This window comes from Copidosoma floridanum, unplaced genomic scaffold (assembly GCF_036245765.1).
Source record: "Copidosoma floridanum isolate Cflo_tuat_1 unplaced genomic scaffold, Cflo_Japanese_pri ptg000049l, whole genome shotgun sequence".
NCBI lineage: Eukaryota > Metazoa > Arthropoda > Insecta > Hymenoptera > Encyrtidae > Copidosoma > Copidosoma floridanum.
Window position 1 is genome coordinate 28,923 of NW_028321926.1, and position 10,916 is coordinate 39,838.

Below are 10,916 nucleotides of genomic sequence, written 5' to 3' on the forward strand. Positions count from 1 at the left end.
CCTCTTATTTTCTGTCCCTTTCTTTCTCTCTATATCTCTTCTCTTAACTTCCTTCTCTTTCTCTCTCTCTCTTTACCCTCTCTCTCTTTCTCTTTCTCTTCTTTCCTCTTTCTCTCTCACTTTTTCTTCCTACTTTATTGAAGTAGTCGTAAATAGAAGTAAAGTAAAGCTCTCTTCACTCAGTATCTTCTGAGACTACGTTTAAGGAATCTCGATTCGTAGCAGCACTTAAGCCATGCTTAGGGATTCAAGAGTGCGGAACGACAGTTGTGACTAAACTGCATTAAGACACCTTTCGTAACTGTAGCGTCAATCCTTAATTGTAAGTAATTTATAATAAACATTGAAGTTTATTTTTTTTAGCCTATTGTGATTTAAAATTGGGTTGTTAGCTTCAGTGTCCTACAAAATTAAAACCTTTTTTTTTTTTGTATTCAGGAAACGTTGATAATTCCAGTGGGCCAGAAAATCAAGAAAGTTTTTTTCTAAACATAAAAATGGGGGCTGTACATGCTCAGAAGCACAATGCTTATAATAATGACAAAGACATCAAAGTCAGGATAAGATTAAATCAAAAACATTGATTTTTTTTTTTTAAATAATAAGTTATAATTCATAACTATTATATAACAATAAATTATCACAACGATTTTTTAGCGACAGCGGAGCAACCGGGTCACGGACCCAGAACAAATGGCACGGATGTGAGAGTTGCAGCTGCAAGCAGACCGACAAGAGGAACAGAGACAACGGCCTCTTTGAGAAGAGCTTGAGCGTCAAGAGCGCGAGCAGCGCGAAAGAGAACGGCAGGAAAGAGACCGTCAACAAATAGAACGATAAGAACATCAAGGTGCGAACAGAAAGCAAAAAAAAAAAAATTCAAGTTCTGTTGATAGTTGACAAAATTTATGAATAAAATTGAAGAACGGTCAAAGAAAACCGTTTTTTATAATTTGTTTAATTATTGTTATTATTTTCTTTTCATTTCAATATTCGATATTGTTTAGGAAATTAAATGTGGCACAATTTCTACGATGAATGTTCAATTCTCTCTTGGATGTGCTTGTAATGTCAGAAATTAAGAAAACTGAAGTCTCTTTATGTCTCATAAATCATGAATATAAGAGGGTTTATCGTTCGATAACGTTGTCACGTTGGTCTTTGAACCTAGGTAACGAATAATTGAAAATATATTCGATTGATCAGACAGTGGTAAGTATAACACAGAATACATTATTACACAATGGGTTGACAGCATGGGTTCAGTTAAACAATCAATCTTAACGAAAGACTAGAACAAGCCCCTTAATAACTAGGACATATGGGTGCGTGGGTCCCAGAGAGTTAATAAATATTTTCTCTCCAACAATAACAGACACCTCACTTATAAGCAGAAAATTGTTCAAAGTAATACACTTATTTAGAAAATTATCATTAAAAACGTTTGTTAGTTTTAAGAAACAGAGCTTTAACTTGACTATATAGGTATTAGGGTTCTAGATTTTTTGAAAAAGAATACAAAATTTAAGTACGACATATTTATATCTCACACCACTGATGTAGTTCATTAAACTAAGAAAAATAATACTTATTTATCATCTGGTTGACTGTGGATACATCGTTGTTCGTAAAGTCTTGGCACCATCGCTTAGTACCATTATACTTACGATGCGTTCGTTTAAAAAAAAGAATAATAACAATTTTTATAAAGAGTCACGTATAAAGATCGTTAAATATATAGTATTTGTGTATTTAATAATGTTAAAAAGTATAAGTTTCCTGCCTTTTGATAACTGTTAAACTTCGTGCTACGAATAATTGATTAGATTAGTCGCATGATAACTTGGGCATAGTGGTTTGTTTAACATTAACAACTAGATTTAATTTCATGATACTTGAGCTTGCTTACATTAATCTTCTAAAATTAAACGTTCAATTGTTTGTCGCAAAAAAAAAATTATTTAATTGATTTTTTTTTCTAATGCTAACAGTTTCAATCACGGTACATTATTAAATTGTATTAATTTTTTTCAACGGCATCTGACTTTTCAATAAGTTAACAAATACTATGAGATTGGATAAAAATAACAATAAGGCTGAAGATCAATTGTTTAAGTCTAAGACGGTGATAATAAGTATGACAAAGACGAGAAATTCTTATCTTATTTTGTCAACAAAAATTAAATTGACAATATTACACATATTTCTAAAATATGTATATATATTTATAGAGTTAAATTATTTTTACCGTGTACAAATTATATTACTCACCGTTGTCAAAGCGTCAACGTAATAATCCTAATTTTTTATTAACACAAAAACATTGTGCAAAGCTAGTTCGCTCAACACCAAGGGCAGTACCGTCAATCTGTAATAGTTTTTCGGTACGTGCGTCAGAATAGATGTTGCGGCTGACCACTTGTTCTCGAAAGACCTATCGATGTCCGTCAAACTATCGAATCCCTCTACGATCTCTATTCTTATGTCTAGGGCGTATTGGTGTGCATCAAGGTGCGTTATTAATTCATTGTAACCCCTTCGCACGCGCCTCTGGTGTTCAGTGACCTTGGGAGGCCCGTACATTGCACAACCGGATAAAAGAGAGTAATTAAAGTAACTCTGCTGAACGAGAACCTTTCTTTGTAGCATGTGGTCTGCGGTAGCATACGAATGACCATACAAAATTGTCGGGAATTTTTTGATGTTATACAGATGATGAATGTGCCCATGCTTACGTACATTATTTGTACGCGTCCTGATAAAGGTCACACTGCGTCTAAAGGCGTGTCTTAGCTTGTCGTAATTAAGGACAATATTTGTTCCTGGTTGTGCTGGAACAGTTGCACCAAAATGGATTTGAATCGTCACGATTTCCGAGGTGTCGTGATCTGGTTTGAGGCAGCTTCTGATAACCCTCAAGATTTTGTCTGGTGTACCCTTTAAGCCATGGTAAGCTTTGTAGAAAAATACATTAAGTACGCCCTTAGTCGTTTCGATAAAACTTCGCGTAAAGCGATCAATGAGGCCGGTAAATAGTGCATATTCAGTTTTGTGCAGCGTAAACGAGGAAACGGTAGTAATTTCACACTCACAAGGCCATTTCTTGGCTGTTTTGCTCGTAACGGGTAGAGAATTGACTGTCACTGCAACAACTTTCTTCACAAACGTGCTCGCAACGTTTAATTTACCGATGTCACTGTGATAGCGGTAAAGCACATAAATTGCCTCGTTGTCATAGTTGGTGAGGTGGTATTCCAGTCACTGATGTCTTTCATTGGTGTACAATTCTTGCTTATTTAAGTAGTCCGTGAGTTTTGTATTAGCGCATATTGCGTATCATGGTCTTCCTGTCATGACCTTAGTTTTTGCCTCTAGCCGAAAAACTTGCATCGACCTTGAAACTATGCAATAAGAGTCGATGTCAATAGTTGCCTCAAGCATTTCTATGTAGCACGTCGTAATGTCTGCATCATCTATTGTTTTTGCAGTGCTCGCAGTTAAGTCGCTAGCAGTGTCACTGACAATAGTTGTAGGGGCGTCGTGGTTGGCGGTAGCTGTAGTAGCAGCAGCATCAGCGTTGTTTAGTAAATTCCGTGGTGTTAGTGTCGACGTAACCGGATTCGTCGGTTGAGGGTCTTGTAGTGGCGGTACGAGGCGATACCCCGTTTTGTCCTTAATTAAGTAAATGGGTGAGATAGCGGTCATTGGCGTAGGTGCAACGTCAGCGTAAAAAAACTCATCAATAAAGTTAAAGCATTCCGATTCGTCGAGTAATGCCATTGCCTTAACATCTGACCCAGAGGCTAACAGTAGTCTAAACCTTCGAAAAAAGGATGGCTCATCGGCAGAAACGAATATATTTATCGCCGATGTCATATCAGTTGCAGTACAAAGCGACCTTGCATTGATGAGTGCATAAAAACCGCAATTGTAACCATCGGTTTGTTGCTTCATCAACGATGCCTTGAGCGTCAAATTAGCCTTTTCGAACGCCGATATATATTCAATAGGTATCGTCGTGCTTCCTGTACTATCAAAATACAATGCAACCCTTTCTACTCAGGAAAAGTACATCGCGACCTAATGACGATTGTCAAGGTTAATTATTAAACCTAATGGTTTGACAAGTTCATCCATACGTATCATTGATAATGTACGTCGCAAGTGGTATCCGAGCTGCGTAGCTAAACCAATGATTTAAAGTTGCAGGTAATCGTCCTTACAAAAGCCAAACAGTTGCACGAGCTTCGATGCACCCGGGCCGCTCTATTTAAATATAAAATATAAATCCATAACACAAGTGCTTATCACCCGATGACCAGGGTCGCTAACAAGCCGCACTATAAAACAATAAACTGTGAAACGTAAACACGAGCGCCTGTCACTTGATATCCTGCAGCGCTCACTGGCCGATTTAGTAGATAATAAAATATTAAAGAACAACAGAAGCACCCAAAATCTGATGGCCTGCAGAGCTAACTGGCTGCTCTAGTATATAATATATAACTGATTAGTAACACAAGCACCTATTATTTAATGACCCAGTAAAATAACTCGCCAGTCCCTAGATTAAGAAAATGATTATTAATAATACAAAAGCATACTTAAAAGCATAAAAAGTTTGACAATAACCCGAACACCTTTGACCCGATAACCTGGGACACTTACCGAACGCTCTAGTGAATAATGAAATGTTAAACCATAAAACAAGTGCTGATCACCTTATAAACGTAGGATGCTCACTAGCAGCTATATTAAATAATAAATTGTTAAAAAATACGACTTTCTATCACTTGATAACTTAAAACGCTAACTGCCTGCTTTATTAAATAATTAGATGTTTATCAATGAAACAAGCACCATTACGCGATAATTCAAGCTGCTAACTGTCTGATGTTTTTTATAATAAAATGATAATTATTTGGCCGCTCTATTCGAAACTGGAACATACAAAAATATCACGAGCACCTATCACCTCATGACTTGAATCGCTATTATTCTGCTCTTTTAAATGATAAAAAAATCATAAGTAACACAAGCACCTATCACCTAATAATAAAGAGTCATTTTAAAAGTTCTTGTGATCTACTAGAAAGAGCTGAAAATAGTCAGGTTATAATTATTCCTAAATATGTGTGTAATATTGTCAATTTAATTTTAGTTGACAAAATAAGATAAAAAGTCGTCGTTTTTTTCATACTTATTGTAACCATCGTATACTTGAAAAGTTGTTATTTAGCTTAATGATTATTTTAACCTAATCTTATAGTATTCGTTTACTTATTATAAAGTCAGATGCCATAAAAAAAAGTAATACAATTTAATAATGGACCATGATCGAAACTAAAGATTCCTTAAACGTTGTCTCAGAAGATACTGAGTGAAGAGAGCTTCACTTCACTTCTATTCACGACTACTTCAATAAAGTAGAAAGAAAAAGTGAGAGAAAAAGACGAAAGGAGAGAAAGAGAAAGAGACAGAGGGTTAAGAGAGAGAGAGAAAGAGACAGAGGGTTAAGAGAGAGAGAGACAGAGAGAGAAAAAAAAGTTAAGAGAAGAGATATAGAGAGAAAGAAAGGGACAGAAAATAAAGGGCACAGAAAATAGGTTTAATTTCAACAACACAAGTGTCAGTTACGACATAAACAAGAGTGCTTATGAGATGTATTTTTTAACAATAAATTTGAGAAAACTCAAGTGCCAATTACTTAGAAATCTAGGGCTCTTAGTTGTCATTATAATGGTTATTAAAGTTAAAGAGCCTTTGACGCTGGCAATAATACCCAAACGAACACTGGCACATACTGGTTGTTGTATTCACTAATAAAACAAATAAATTAACGCGAGCACCAATCATCAAACAACCTAGACGGCATACTTGTCACTGTAAAACATATAACTATGAATTAAAGAATGAAAGTGCCTAATTTTATACAACTTGGGCCGGGAGCTTGGTAGAAACTATACATTTTAAAAGTTATCGAGATTTATTATTAAAATTTGCAAAGTACATTTATAATAAAACTCAATTAACTTTTTTTTTTTATAATTTAATAATAAATAGGAAAAAAAATACACAAAAGTCGAAAACCATAAAGACCAGAGCACTTACTAATCAGAATAATAATTAACATTTTCTGGTCGAATTATTATGAATAAGGACATGTAAAGTGAGTGCTGATTACAACACAGAAAGAGATGGGTACTAGTCGCTTTATTTAAAAATGAAATAAATCGGTTTATGCACGTATTAATCACCATCTTGTTTGAGGCAGTTACTAGTTATTTTGGTGATTTTCGAAATTCATTAATTTATAACGCTAGTGCAAACTACCATACAACTTGTCGTGCCAACCAGCCGCTTTGATAAAAAATTAATTTATAAAATACTACAATCGCCGCTAAGCACTTAAGCTTAGGGCTTTTATTAAACATTTTAGTATTTAATATATTTTATAAATGAATATTGCAAGATCATTATTTATTTTAGAGTTCATAATGGACACTCAATCAAATCTCAACTATAAAAAATATTCCGAGTGCTGATTTCCACTCAACTTGGGTGTTTAAGTAAACGTTTCGACATTAAAAAAAAAAAATATATTTTTTAACGCCAGAGCGAATCACCACTCAACCAGGGATGTATACCGGTTACTTAGTTAAGTAATTAAATAAATAAAACATCGCAAGCTTCAATAATCAAAAGTCTATTGTAATAACAAGTTATTTTAATCACGAATGAGATTCACAAACTGATAACAGTAGTGCTAATTCTTACACAAACTTGGTTTCTACGTGTTACTTTATTACATAATCAAAAAAAAAATTAATAATAAGGGCCTCTTCCAAATTCCTTAGATTAGAAAAAAAATTAATAAGTATCTTAGCTAGTGTTAATCTACTAACAAAACAATGCACTTATCGGTCGTCGTATTACGCAGTAACCTCAAATATTTTATAGCTTTCAGTTTAACTTTCAAAAACAATTTATATAATTTTGCAGTTTTATTATAAAGTCATTAAAGTCATAACTAACAGCAACTATTAAATAAGTATCGCTTTACAAATAACTTTTCAAAATAAAATCGTCTCTTGAAAAAAAAAAAAAATTGATTATGCTTTATATTCCTAACGTTGGTCTTTTTTTAACGGTCGCTGAATTATCATTTATACCATAAGCAATAGAAACTCGTCAAATATACAAGATTTCGGAAATTGGTACGATTTAAAACAATGAATTTTAAAAGCAAATTTCTTGAAATTTTGCATCCTTCGTAATAATTTTTTACTCTAATATACTGTGACCATCCAGGCATTTGAGCGGTAACTGTCTCATTATAGTCACGCACGACAACTAAGTTCTCACCTCTCAGCGAGTCCAAGGCTCTTTTTCGTTTATATGCTCCTGCTTTATAGTGCCCAGTTCCGAGTATCTTGCTTAATTTCTGGATAAGGTTTTTAACTCTATTATAACGAATGGCAACTGCAACATATACACGTTTGTTCTTAAAGTTCTCGTTCTTTACTTGAAAAAGTTTAAAATAGGAAGGTTATAACAATTCTTTATAAAATATGTAATATTGTTATTTTAATTTCAATCAACAAAATAAGATGTAAATTTCTCGTCTTTGTCATACTTATTATCACCGTCTTAGACTTAAACAATTGTTCTTTAGCCAGATTGTTATTTTTATTCAATCTCATAGTATTTGTCAAGTTATTAAAAAGTCAGATGCCGTAAAAAAAAGTGATGCAATTAATTAATGTACCAGAATCAGAACAGTAAGCATTTAAAAAAATTTAGTCAAATAATTTTTTGTCTGCAATAATTAATTAAACGTTAAATTCAAGTATGTTTATACAAACAAGCTTGACTATAACAAAAATAAATCTAGCATTTGTTGTTAATGTTTAACAAACCACTATACCCAAGTTATCATGCGACTTATCTAATCCATTATTTGTAGCATGAAGTTTAACAGTTATCAAAAGGCAGGGAACTTACACTTTTTAACATTTCAAAATACACGAATACTATATATTTAACGATCTTTATACGTGACTATTTATAAAAATTACTTTTTTTTGTTTTTAAACGAATGCATCGTTAGTATAATGGTACTGAGCGATGGTGCCAAGAATTTACGAACAACGATGTATTCACAGTTAACTAGATGATAAATAAGTATCATTTTTCTAAGTTTATAAAACTACATGAGTGGTGGGAGATATGAATATGTCACACTTAAATTTTTCATTTTCCTTGTAAGAATCTAGGACCCTTATACCCATTTAGCCACGGTATAGCAATCTTACTTAAAACTAACAAATCCCTTCACCGATAATTTTTTAATTGTGTGTATTACTTCTCATAATTTTCCGTTCACAAGAAAGATGTCTGTCAGTGTTTAAGGAAAAATATTTTTTAACCTTCTCGGACCCACGCACCCATTTGCCCTAGTTATTAAGGGGCTTGTTCTATCTTTCGGTAAGATTGATTGTTCAACTGAATAAATTTTGATAACCTATTTTATAATGGTTTGTTTTGTGTAATACTTACAACTGACTGAATATTGAAATATTTTTTCAATTATCCCTTATCGAGGTACAAAGACCAATGTGACAACGTTATTAAACAATATACCGCCATATACTCATGTTTTACGAGACATGAAGGACTTGAGTTTTTCCAATAGCTGACTTTACAAACACATTAGAAAGAGAATTAAATATTTAACAGCGTTGAAATCGTGCAACATTCAATTTTTTAAACAATACGGGGTATAAAAATTAAAAAAAAAAAAAAAGACTAAAATGCCCCCACGTGAACAAAACCAGATCACTACTTTTACATTAATTCTTTGTTCGCATGGAAATATACGTACATCTAATTGATTCAAGCACAAATCGACGGTGTCTACGAAAACAATTACAGATCCAAAAGTGCGGCGAACAAAATTACATCCTGAAAATTTGCAGAGAATAAGATTATTTACTATGAAGTACGGAGAAAACTATTCCAACTATGAAAGTGGGGGGAAAAAAATGATTCGTTCCGTTTGTGCAGCGAAAAAAATTACTACCTTAATACTTGCGGAGAATAAAATTACACTGTCAAAATGTGCGGCGAAAAAAATTACACTTTCACAATGTGCGGAGAACAAGATTACACGACTAAAATATGCGGCGAAAAAAATTACCCTGTTAAAATGTGCGGCGAAAAAAATTACATGACTAGAATGTGCGGCAAAAAAAATTACTAGACTAGAATGTGCGGCAAAAAAAATTACATGACTAAAATCTGCGGTGAAAAGAATTACGGCCTTAAAACGTTAGTCGAAAAAAATTTTTCACCGTCAAGTTCGGCGAAAACTATTACAGCTACAAAAAGACGTAGAAAAAAAAAGATTTTATCGAAATGTGTTACGAAAAAAATTATTTTCGTTACACTGTGCGTACAAGTAGTGCCTAAAGTACTTCTAACCATACAACCTGAGGGATAACAAATAATTGATTAGGAAAAAAAATGTTTATGATGAATAAATGAATTAACGAATAACAAAAAAGATAATTAGTCCTGTTGGACTGTAACCTATGAATCCAGGGGAAAACGAGAATGAAATGTAATCAATCTAATTAAAATGATTGGTCACGAGGTAACGCGCTAAAGTAAATAATTACCATTATTTTGATGGTTAAATAAAAAAATAAAAAAGGAAGAAAACACATACAATTGATAGACAATAACCTAATAATCCATAGGATAACGGGTGATTAAAATCTAAGTTTAAATAATCGTAATGATACGTAAATAAATTAATGATTCACAAACAAGACAATAAATCCCAATAGATTATAACCTAATAACCATGGGGACAACGAGTTATTAAAATCAGATGTTAGATAATTATGTTGATAGATAAATAGATAAATAGATGAATGACTGATAAAAGAGAGAATGAATTTGAATAGGCTATAGCCTAATAATCCAGAGGACGACGAGTAATTAAAATGAAAGCTTATTTAATCATTATGATAAATACATAAATTAATGAATAACAAGAAAGACTAATAATTTTGATAGACTATAACCTATTAACCCACAGGACAACGTCACAACGAGTAAATGAGATCAGAGTTTAAATAATCACTATAATCGATGAATGGATAAATAAATAATATATTAATAGATCAAATGCTACTCAACCCATAGTGCTGCTTAGTTAATGAATTAATAAGTCCACAGCTAGTCTATTCAACGCGCTGGTTAATTATTTGATGTTGCTTCGTTATAAGATAAAAGCCTATTGGGTTATTTGGCTACAGTTTCTTCGAATTAAGTTTTTTGTTTGTAGACGAATTTATCCATTTTTTTAAATTGCTCTTAATTTCGAACGATTGATAACCTATAAATTAATAAGTTGCTGTCTTCTGAAAAATCAGGTTAAGGTCTATTAAGTTATTTGGTTTAGATTACTCAAAATTTTTATTTTTTGTTAGTATATATCAGTGCCCTCCGGTGAATTTGGAAATTCAAAGTGATCAGTGATCCGTTGGGGGCGAAATGTAAGAAAATAAATAAATACAAGTAAAGTGTATTTAAATTTTCCTGCGTTGATTTATTGATGCGCAACGTTTCGCTGACAATATGCGTCAGCCTCATCAGGCGCTGGTACGCGGTATCGACAGCACGACAGGTGACGAGTAAGTCAACCAAACTTACGAATTTTCGCGTACCAGCGCCTGATGAGGCTGACGCATATTGTCAGCGAAACGTTGCGCATCAATAAATCAACGCAGGAAAATTTAAATACACTTTACTTGTATTTATTTATTTTCTTACATTTCGCCCCCAACGGATCACTGATCACTTTGAATTTCCAAATTTTTATTTTTTGTTTCCCATTTATCAAATTA